Below are 10,352 nucleotides of genomic sequence, written 5' to 3'. Positions count from 1 at the left end.
TTGTTGGAACTAGAGGCCAATAAGGTGAATGAAGGATAGGATCATTGGTGAGCCTTGAAACATCCAGGAGTTCCAACGTGGCCAAGAATGACTATTGTGTATTAAAAGGCATTTGGGGCCTTTGAGTAGACCCTGAATTGTAGAACCCATCCTTGTTGGTAAGGATTTTTCCCCCACAACGGAGGATTTTGTCCATATGGAATTTGATTTTGCCCCCACTGTATGTTACCTTGCCTGTAGGGAGGATTCTGTCCTGGGTAGACCTGATATTGTCCTAGGCATACGGGTTAAAAGGTTGTTGAGCTTGTTGACCTTGGACGTAAGGTTTTTGAAACTGTTGACCCTGGACATACGGATTTTGAACTTGCTGCCCCTGGACATAAGGATTTTGAACTTGTTGCTGCAGGGGTTGACCTTGACCGTGCAAAGGTTGACCTTGGCCTCGAACGGGCTGACCTTGCTGATATGCATAGACAGCCTGTTATTGCAAAGGTTGGATCTGCTGCTACAAAGGTTGGCTTTGCTTCTGTGAAGGCTGACCTTGTGGCTGCTGCAAAGGCTAGCCTTACGAGGACGAAGGTTAGGAGGATTGCTGAACAAACTGTGTCTACGACTGCAAAGGTTGTTGCAACTATTGCAAAGGTCCCCCTTGCGGTTGTAGAAGTTGTCCTTGCTGTTGCAATGCTTTCCCTTGTTGCTGTGAAGGTTTCCCTTGTTGCTACAGAGGTAGTTGGACAGTTCTTGGATAGTTCCCGAATTGAATCTGGCCATATCTATCAGGCACAGTGGATTGGCCAGGTTGAACATAAGGTCCAGCTTGAGGAATGTAAGGCAAGGTAACCAAGGCTTGTGAACCATATGGAACATAAGCTTGTTGAAACGGAACCTGAGCCATGTATGGTTGCTGGTATTGGATGTTACCTGACCGGATGGATCAACAGGGTTAGGAATAGCATTGTAAAAAGGTTGATTCATTCCAACCATGTGAGTTTGTGATCCACTCACATTGGTTTATCCTGACATCATAGAGATATTCGGATATTGCCCCCTAGGTGGTGGAACAGTCTATCCACTCACTGGAGGGGTAGAAGAACTTACTGAGACCTGACCTAAGACCATCGGTTGAACCAGAAGAGTCAATTGAAATGACGAAACAAGTTGAGATGGAATGGTAGGTTGAACCGGAACTAAAGTGACTGCAGTTCGTACAATTGGTCGAGAGGTCATTTTCTGAACGAATGAACCTGATGTAGGCATAGTGCCAGAAGACCATATATGATTCTGATACAACGACGAGGCACTAGGAGTGCCCGAAACCAACTGAGCTAGAGAGGTATAACCATGCAGAAATAAGGGCTCACTAAACTCAGGATAAACGCTAGATGGGATGCTTCTCGTATAAGGGAAACCTTTTGGAGGGAACTCATATGCTTGCTCATCACCCACTTGAGGAGTGTGAGTAGCAGAAACTTCCGACTGACTCGGAGAGGAGACTAGAATTTCGCCTTCTGATTCCATAGAAAACAACCGGTGACGAGCCGAAGATGAACGAGGAGACAACTCCAATGGAACACCAGGTTGATCGTATGGACTATAAGGATGCTATGGAGATACCACAAAAGGGTTTGTAACCAGTCCTTGTAGACTATCAAAAATCTGCGGATTCTCGGGAGTCTGGATAGGATTATCAGGGGATTCTGTGCCAGATTTGTAAGGTGACCCAGTATTTGACGTAGGCGTACGAGAAGACAAAGGTTGAATACTCGAAACAATTCCAAGTTCAACACCTTGATCCTTAAGCAATTGCAGAAGTTCAGGGAAAGTTTCTCCGAATGACCTTCCAGATGGAGGAGAGGAACGAGGAACAAGGCAAACCTGATGGTTCAGCCACGATGACTTTGTCTCAAACAAAAGAGAAGAGATATTAATTGAAGGCTTTTAAAATATATTAGGGATATACTCATGATGCGTTCTAGAATAAAACTATCATGAATGTGATCTGATCGTGGACAAAAAAAAATTAAGACGTTGAAACAGACTGATATCTTTTCATATTTTAAGAGTCGAGAAAAAGGCAAAGATGACTCTATTTACTTTCGGTTTGAATGAGCTCGAAAGGACAAGTGCTCGATGATCTTTTAAATTTAAAGAGTCAAAAAGACCAAAATGACTGCTCAGGATAATCTAGGCAAAAGGGATTACCAGGTAACCATGAACTGCAGAATACCTCTCGGCAAACCGAAAAGTACAAGTAGGCAATCTCCTAAATGTTGTGTTCGGTGTATCACATTTACAAGGTGGCAGACTCGACTTCCTGTGGATAAAGGATTGCAAACCTAGTGGGGTCTCCCTTTATATACGCGATGGTACGGGGAGCACAAGTCCATACTAGCACTGTCTAGTGCCGAAGCGAACGACAACTGCTAGGTTTAAAGACGCTGGAACACGTCTCTAGCCTAGACCTCTAAATGTAAGCATTTAGTTTCAAATGTGCCTTAGGTTAATTGAATATATTTTAAAGGTTGATCTTGAAATTAAGTCTCAGTTTTTAGGCCCTATCGATGTCACCTAAAAAACTCTTATGTGCAGCTATATGAGACAAAACCATTTCAATTCGATGAATGCTTACACTAATTGAGAGAAGAGAAAACAATCAATGCAACAAACAAGCAATCGAAAGTAAGATGACTCTTCACTACTTTGCTTTTCAAAACAAAATAATGAAAATTCTTTCCACTTCCTACTCTTCCTATCAGATGCACTTCAACTAGTCCTTTTAACAGTAAAAGAAGTTCATTTCATTTCAAATTCTCATGATGATGTAATTCTAGTTTTCAATGATGCTACTCAATGCAACATATCAATTAAACAAACTAGAATGATGTATTTTCTTCAATGGAATGCTAAAATGGATCTTTCACATAAACATTTCAATGAACATTTCCAAACACCCAAACATCAATCAAATGCAAAGCATGATAAAAAGAACTCCTTTCAAACCAAATGCAAAGATTCAACCGAAACAAACCGAGCAATGTGATCTATGCTCAGAAAAGAGACGTTCAACAAGAGAAGAGTAAACAAAACTTTTTCACTTGTTCAATTGAAACCAAAGCAAGATAGATGCAAGGACTAAAAAATGAAATGCATGAAGCAGCAAACCAACAACTTGACTTGATGAGCAGACAAACAAATGAATGGACAATGACCTAGATGCCCTAGGAACACAAACCATCCAAAAACTCAAAAAATCAAGTAAGGCAATCTCAAACCAATCAAGCAAACAAATCAAGCTAATAAAGCATTCTAGCCAGGGAGAATAAAGGCAAACAAGCCAAGAAACAGAATCTATGAGGACAAGACACACTGGCAATGATTTAAGAGAAACCCTGATTTTAATCTACAGGCATCGGCGCGATTGTCTAACTAGCAACAAGCATAATAAGGGGCTGTGGCGTGACTGTTCAAGAGGAACTTGCGCTAATCGGCGCTACTATTAGAAAATTAACAACATTGATCGAGGGATTCAAAGAAAAAAAGAAAAATTTCCACAAACCAAAACCAGACTTGTCACTCTAAATTCAAGAATCAAAGCAGTAGATGATGTGAAGTACATATTACAAAAGAGAAAGAGTGAAACGAGAAAAGTTGTCACAAATCATGAAATGAAAAACAATCCAAAGAGAGGGATGGCTCCCCAGTGAAGTCGCCAATTTTTGGAGTAGGAAGATTCTCTCTGTGGAAAGAGACAATCCTTGTAGCCCAGGGGAGAGGGTCTAGCCACGAACAAGACAATCTGACATAAATCCCCTTAGATTGAGAATGGATAAGATCCTACCTCTTGTATCGCTAATCCTTGTTTGATGAAGTCCTTGTTTCTTTGCTCCAGTGATCAACTCCTTAATGTCAATCAAGCACCTGAAACAAATAGACAAGAAACCAAAGCACACATGATAGCATACAATATATTCAATCTACTTAAGAGGCTAAGGAGTCTTAAGCTACCAAATAGCATATGCAATTGATATAGGAAACAAAATATCAGTTGTATTAATATGACAAAAAGGAAAGTACAACCTTCGCCTTAGCATTGCAGGTTTCCTTTGATGTGTCTAGGTTCCAGCACCATTATTAGCATCTCATGTTTCACCTCAAAAAAATGGAAGTTAAAGGCTTCTTCCTCTTTGCTCCAAACCAAACAAACTACAAGCTTATTCTCCCTCACAAACACAAACTAGAAGGTTAAGGCTCTCAAGAGTTGTTTTGGCTATCAAGATTTTGCAGATTAGTCTAGCCCTTTCATTATATATTTGAGGTTGGAAAATAAGGAGTTTATACATGGATCCTCTTATGATAGGAGAGGCCATATCCCTTTTGGTTTGTTCCATTTTAATAGGGGAAAGGAGCCCAAACAGTCTCTCTTGGCTCTATCTCGCCTAACCATTTACCAGACTTTTGTTCACAGAGCTTCTAGACCTAGAAGCTTCAACTCCATTTTAAAAAAAATTCCAAAAGAGGGTCAGCGCAGGTCATGAATGGATTACCAACATTGTTCAGTGCTAGGCCCAGTGTTAGACTCTGCAAATCAGCACAGGGAAGAAACTGAGTGATAGCGTCGATCTTGAAAACTAAGTTTGAAGGAATATTCTTGGGAAATGATGTAAGAGGGAAATGTTCTGCAGATGAAGAGTGATGCAAGGACATGTTCTTAATGATAGGAAAACACATGAGTGTCACTATAGAGGTCCACCAGGACCAAGGAACGGGGTGTATAGGGACAGTGACAAAATGTTGTGTAACACTAGGAGGCACTCAAAATCCTCATGGTGTAGGCAGAGAAATCCAATGGCATCCACATTGATTGGTGTTTTTTGATGTGTTCTATGAGTCCCACATTCATGCTTGGAATATGGCACGAGGATGATTGGTTGAAGAGAGACTTGGCTCAACCAATCTATGGTCGGGTGGAACGTGGTAGTGACATCACCAGTTGGTTCATTGAATTTATTAATGAGAGGTTCATTCCATTGATTTTCATGTGTAAATGTATCAATGTATATATGGATTTCGATGGTTGATATGTTTATTGTAATTATGTTCCTATTATGTTGGTTATATGTTCATTTTATGGCAGCAACTATATTTTTCTCTCAACATGTTTTTACTTGTATTTGAATGGATATTGTTTCTATGACCTAATAAGTGATAAGGCAACAAATGACATTAGGAAACAATGGTTCATGGTGATTCTCAGATAAGTAAGAGATCCCTACACTTAACTCTATTGTTTACACCTGCAGGTTACATGTCAACGATATGTTTGATGAAATGCTTGTCATAGCCAATAGGGGTCTGGTTAAGGCCTTGATCAACTATTTACTTTTGCATCATTGTTTACCTGTACTTTACTTAATTATGAGCTTTCATTCCATTCAGGGCAGTGGTCTGGGCTCTGGGCCTGAAAAAAGTGGCTCAAATCCTGGATTCACTGGCACAAAACTAACAAGTTTCGTCCATCCCTTGCCCATAGCATGAGAGAAACTAAGCCTTAAATTGTCCAGAACAATAGTGGGACCCAAGGACAGGTTGTCTGCATGGCTGACTTGTCTCCTAAGGGTTCTGTTGATGGTGTTAGATGGTTGTATGTGATGTTCCATTGATTCCACTTCCTGAAGGTCACCTAGAAGGTTGAATCTGATCATAGTAGCCTTTCGTCTCATGTTTACCCCAGTTGGCATGGTAACTTGGGTGGATGTGTGAGGAGGGTGTTATAGAGTGGTATCAGAGCGTGGTTCAACTCTTGGACTGGATGGGTTGAATGTGTTAGTCATGCATGCATGTCAGTTGAATGTGTGTCTCTTATACTTATATACTTGTTGCATTTGCTTGATGATGGATTAGGGTTGTAGTATGGTTATCATGGAGAATTTGATGTTGATTTCACAAAGAATAATTGACATGGGTATGCGATTAATTGTATATGGTTATTCGTCACTTACATGTTGGTCTTATGTCACCTACTTGCATCCTTGTATGTTAGGTTACATCCTTGAGTGTTTTGATTACATGCATTAGTCTTGTAGGTAGATTGCAAGAAAGGATCAATTATGTTCGACTACATGTGGTTATGCAAATTTGTAGTTGGTTACGCATTGCTTATGCATATTTTCGGTTGCATGTAGCAATGTGTACAATGGAATAAAGGTTCTTGTCATGCATGAGTTCATAGCATGCACTATTAATATGGCCTTGCATCAATGACTGGATCCTAGTTAGAGTGATGTTTATGTGTTGATACATTTATTGTGTATGTCTATACGTTGTTATGATTATGTTATACATGTATCACGTTGATTTGGTGATCTTGCAGACAAGGTATCCTCCTAAGTTATACTAAGGTGCGTCAATTTATTGTGATTTGGTTTATTTGACATATTATGCATTGCAGGAAGAAAGAGATCAAATGGCTAGCAAGATGGTTGAATACAAAGGCTCTCCTTATGAATCCGAAGAGTAACATGGTGTTGGGAATCCTTCCGATTTGGCAGTTACACTAAGAAGTTTGAAGGAAGAGATAAGGAGTTGTAAGGTAGATAATGATCGGATCATACATGCACAAGAGAAGCAAGCAAAGGTTATAGCTATACTCCTTCAGAGTTTGTCAGAATTGCAGCGATAAGGGTCGCTTCAAATCAGCCATGCACATGAGGATGGGACTTGTTAGGGATCCATGAAACTCTCCTAGGTTGTAGCTCGGAGATGCGTGGTAACATATAATCTTCAATATGGTTCTAGGAACTTATTGGGATGGGTGATGGTTTGGTTCAAGCCAGATAACCACTTCTACTCTGTTTTCACTCTAGACATGCATGAACACCCTCAGACTACAAGGCTTTAGGCCACCAATGCTCAATAATTTGGGAATCAGGTGAATAGACGAAGGATACTAACCACTCCAGCAGATGCATACAGAATGTATGATGGCCAATCGCAACTAGTAAAGAAACTTGCAAATCTAATCTATCAATGCAGAGATAAGATGATAGTTATCTTGCATAAGATACAGAAGAAACCTGAGTGACCTACTCACTGATACATTCAATTGTCTAATCCAGAGATAAGATGATAGTTATCTAGCATCAGACATAGAAGAAATCATGAATACAACACATCAAGCACAAGCTTAGAACAGAGAAGAAATGGGCATTGAGCAATTAACAACAAAAGAAGCTTGCATTGCTAAAAATGAAGATGAGACGCTGCAAGTTACAGAATATCTACAGTCTCCAGAAGTTGAACCGAAACACAATTGCCAACCCTGATTACATCTTTCTTCTGGCTATTTATAATCTATCATTACAATGGCTCTTAGCCATTTAGGGATGGAGGGGTCTTAATTGACCACCAACTACCATTAACTGTCTAATAGTGTCTTTGAACGTAGTTTCTTTCTCCACTACGAAAACCTGATTGGTTCTGGTACCATGCTATCCTTCGGGTAGTTGGATTGATCATGGCAGTGGAGTTCCATGACTGTTTAATTCGGTTGTTGAGTCGTGTTGTGTCCTTTTCTCCTCCGGCCATGCTCTTCTTTTAATTCAGTTTCATGTTCGGACTGTCGCCAGACTGACCCTCTTCGAGTAACAGACAGGACGTGGGGTATGGAGTGCATGGGCAGATGAATGGTCGTGAATGATGGCCATTGAATCAAGGGAGATGTGTGGCGGAGATCGTTTTTTGGAGGCTAGCAGTCGTGGTGGGAGTGAAGCATGTCCGGGCCGTTAGATCTTCAGGCGAGCAGATCAGACGGTTATCGGGCGGCGGAGATGTGCGGGCGATAATGCGTGGGGTGGTTTGATTTGAGTGGTAATGGTTTTTATCGCGCGGGCATTGGGCGGTAAGCAGTAAGTGTCAGAACTCGCCCGATGCCATTCACAGGATGACACATAGCGGCGAGGAAAAAGAAAAATCGCCCACATCAGGCGAGTACTTCTCACGCTTGTTATCTGCGCGATATGGGCACTGACTATTAGATCTAGTGGGGGTGATCTAACGGCGGAGGAGTGTCAGACAAGTTGGTGTATCGGATGGGACATGGACCGTTGGATTGGCAAGGAAAAATCAACGGTGAAGATGCGGTGAAGGTACGAGATGTCTTCGGGAAATGTGCTATAGGCGCGTAAGGCATATGGGTGAGGTTTTATGAGGATTTTGGCTATTGCGCTTGGGGCTAAGGCCAAAGAGGAATTTGTCAGGGTGTGAAGGTTAAGTTAGGAAAGAGAAAGGGTAAAGTGTGAGTGGGGGTAAGGGAAGAAGAGGAATAATGGCCCATGTGGGACCCTTTTAAGAACAACAAAGCAGCCTGAATCCTCATTTGACCTTTAAAACATCAGCATTGCACCTCAGGGCTAACACTAGCTCCTTCTGGGGATGAAATCCTCCCTGTGAGGTTTCAAGAACTGTAGACCACTTCCTTTCCTGTAAGCAGCCAAAATCAGAAATACTACCTAGTGTTCCATTGGGCATGGAGTCTATCTAAGCCTACACCAAAACTTTGAAAAATCACATATTTACAATACTGAGGCCTGAAAAGCCTTAAACAAAATAAACTTTCAAAAACCACCCATTGACTGGGCCATCAAAAACAGTTTTTCCCTCCAAACTTTGCAGCATGAAAGTATTGTTTCCCTGGACCTGAGATGACAAATGGTCTTGTCCATAGAGCATCAAATTTACCATGATTACCTTTCCTTTCCTTCAGTGAATCCCATTTGAGAACCCAGTCACCAACCTGAAAATTATCCATCTTTGCCTTTCTGTCAAAAGCTTCCTTGATTCTCTTTTGATGTATTGCATACCTCTCAATCAGTTTATCTATGATTTGATGAACTTCAGCCAAGTCACTCATCCTCCTTGCCATGTCACTTTCCTCGTTCTGCTCTTCTTGCAAGAATTTGGCAACAGGGAGGATCAATTGGATTGGGAAAATAGCCTCGGTGCCATATACCAGCTTGAATGGAGAGTTCCCTGTGGACTTCTTGGTGGTAACCCTGTCAGCCCACAATGAAAAATTTAGTTTGGAATCCCAGCTCCGCTTGTTGTCTTCTAGTAGCTTTTTGATTATCCTTACCAGGATTTTATTGGATGATTCTGCTAGGCCATTACCCTGAGGATAATATGAGGTGGAATGCACTAATTTAATGCCCATTGAGTCACACATGTCCACCAACTCTTTTGCCCTGAAAGCTGCTGCATTGTCTGTAACCAATTTGTTTGGGTAGCCAAACCTGGTGAAAATGTTTTCTATCAAGAATTTCATGACAACCTGGTGATCAGCTTTCTTAGTGGGGATGGCCTCAATCCATTTGGTAAAATAATCAGTGGCTACTAAAATCCATCTATGCTGGCCACTGGAATGTGGATTAATCTCCCCTATGAAATCCAAACCCCACTACTGGAAAGGGCCACTGGCATGTATTGGCTTCAGGGGCAAAGATTTCAGCTGTTGTCTTCCTGCAAATCTCTGGCACTCATCACAAGATTTCACAAATGAAAACACATCAGAGAATAGAGTAGGCCAATAATACCCAGCTCTCAGGATCTTGTGGGCTGTTGTTTTCCAATAATGATGCCCTCCACAGATGCTAGAATGGAACTGGTGCATCACTTCCACTGATTGTTCTTTGTCTAGACACCTTAAGAGGATTCCAGCTAGATCCCTCCAATAAAGCAGGTTTTTATTAATGCAAAACTTGGCTGCCCTGAGCTTAATGGTCCTGGCTTGGCTTGAACTAAGGCCTGGAGGAACTTCTAGCTTCAACAGGAAGTGAGCTATTCTAGAATACCATTCACATGAAGCCAGATTTTCAGCCAAAGACTGGTTTTGCCCTTGTTCCACTATTGCTTCCCCTATCTGCCCAACATCTGAATTTGTACCCATGCAATTTATGTCCAGCATTCTGCAATTTTCTTCAGCCATCAGCTGAGCTAGGCCCTGGCCTTTGACAAGCTTGGTGGGCTTCAATTCTATGTTGAACTCAATGAGCTTTGCAATCCATTTAGCCCTTCTTCCATCAACATCTGGCTGTGTTAGGACATCCTTTACTGAGGTAGAAGGTACATAGGCAATCACCTTGGAGTGCAAAATGTAGATCTAGAATGCCTTTAAAGACTTAATGAGAGCATAAGCCTGTTTTTCAATAATGTCATACCTTAATTCAACATCCCTTAAGGTTTTGCTGAAAAAGGCCATTGGGTGCTCTGTTCCTTCATCATCTCTCTGCAACAAGACTGCTACAAGGGTGTCACAGGAAGCAAAAGAGAAGATATGGAACTCCTTGTTATAATCTGGG

The sequence above is a fragment of the Pinus tabuliformis genome, chromosome 6, assembly GCF_031772625.1.
Source record: "Pinus tabuliformis cultivar Carrire ecotype Pingquan chromosome 6, CPIR1, whole genome shotgun sequence".
Classification (NCBI taxonomy): domain Eukaryota; kingdom Viridiplantae; phylum Streptophyta; class Pinopsida; order Pinales; family Pinaceae; genus Pinus; species Pinus tabuliformis.
The sequence above is the reverse complement of the archived record's forward strand: the minus strand, read 5'-3'. Positions refer to the sequence as shown.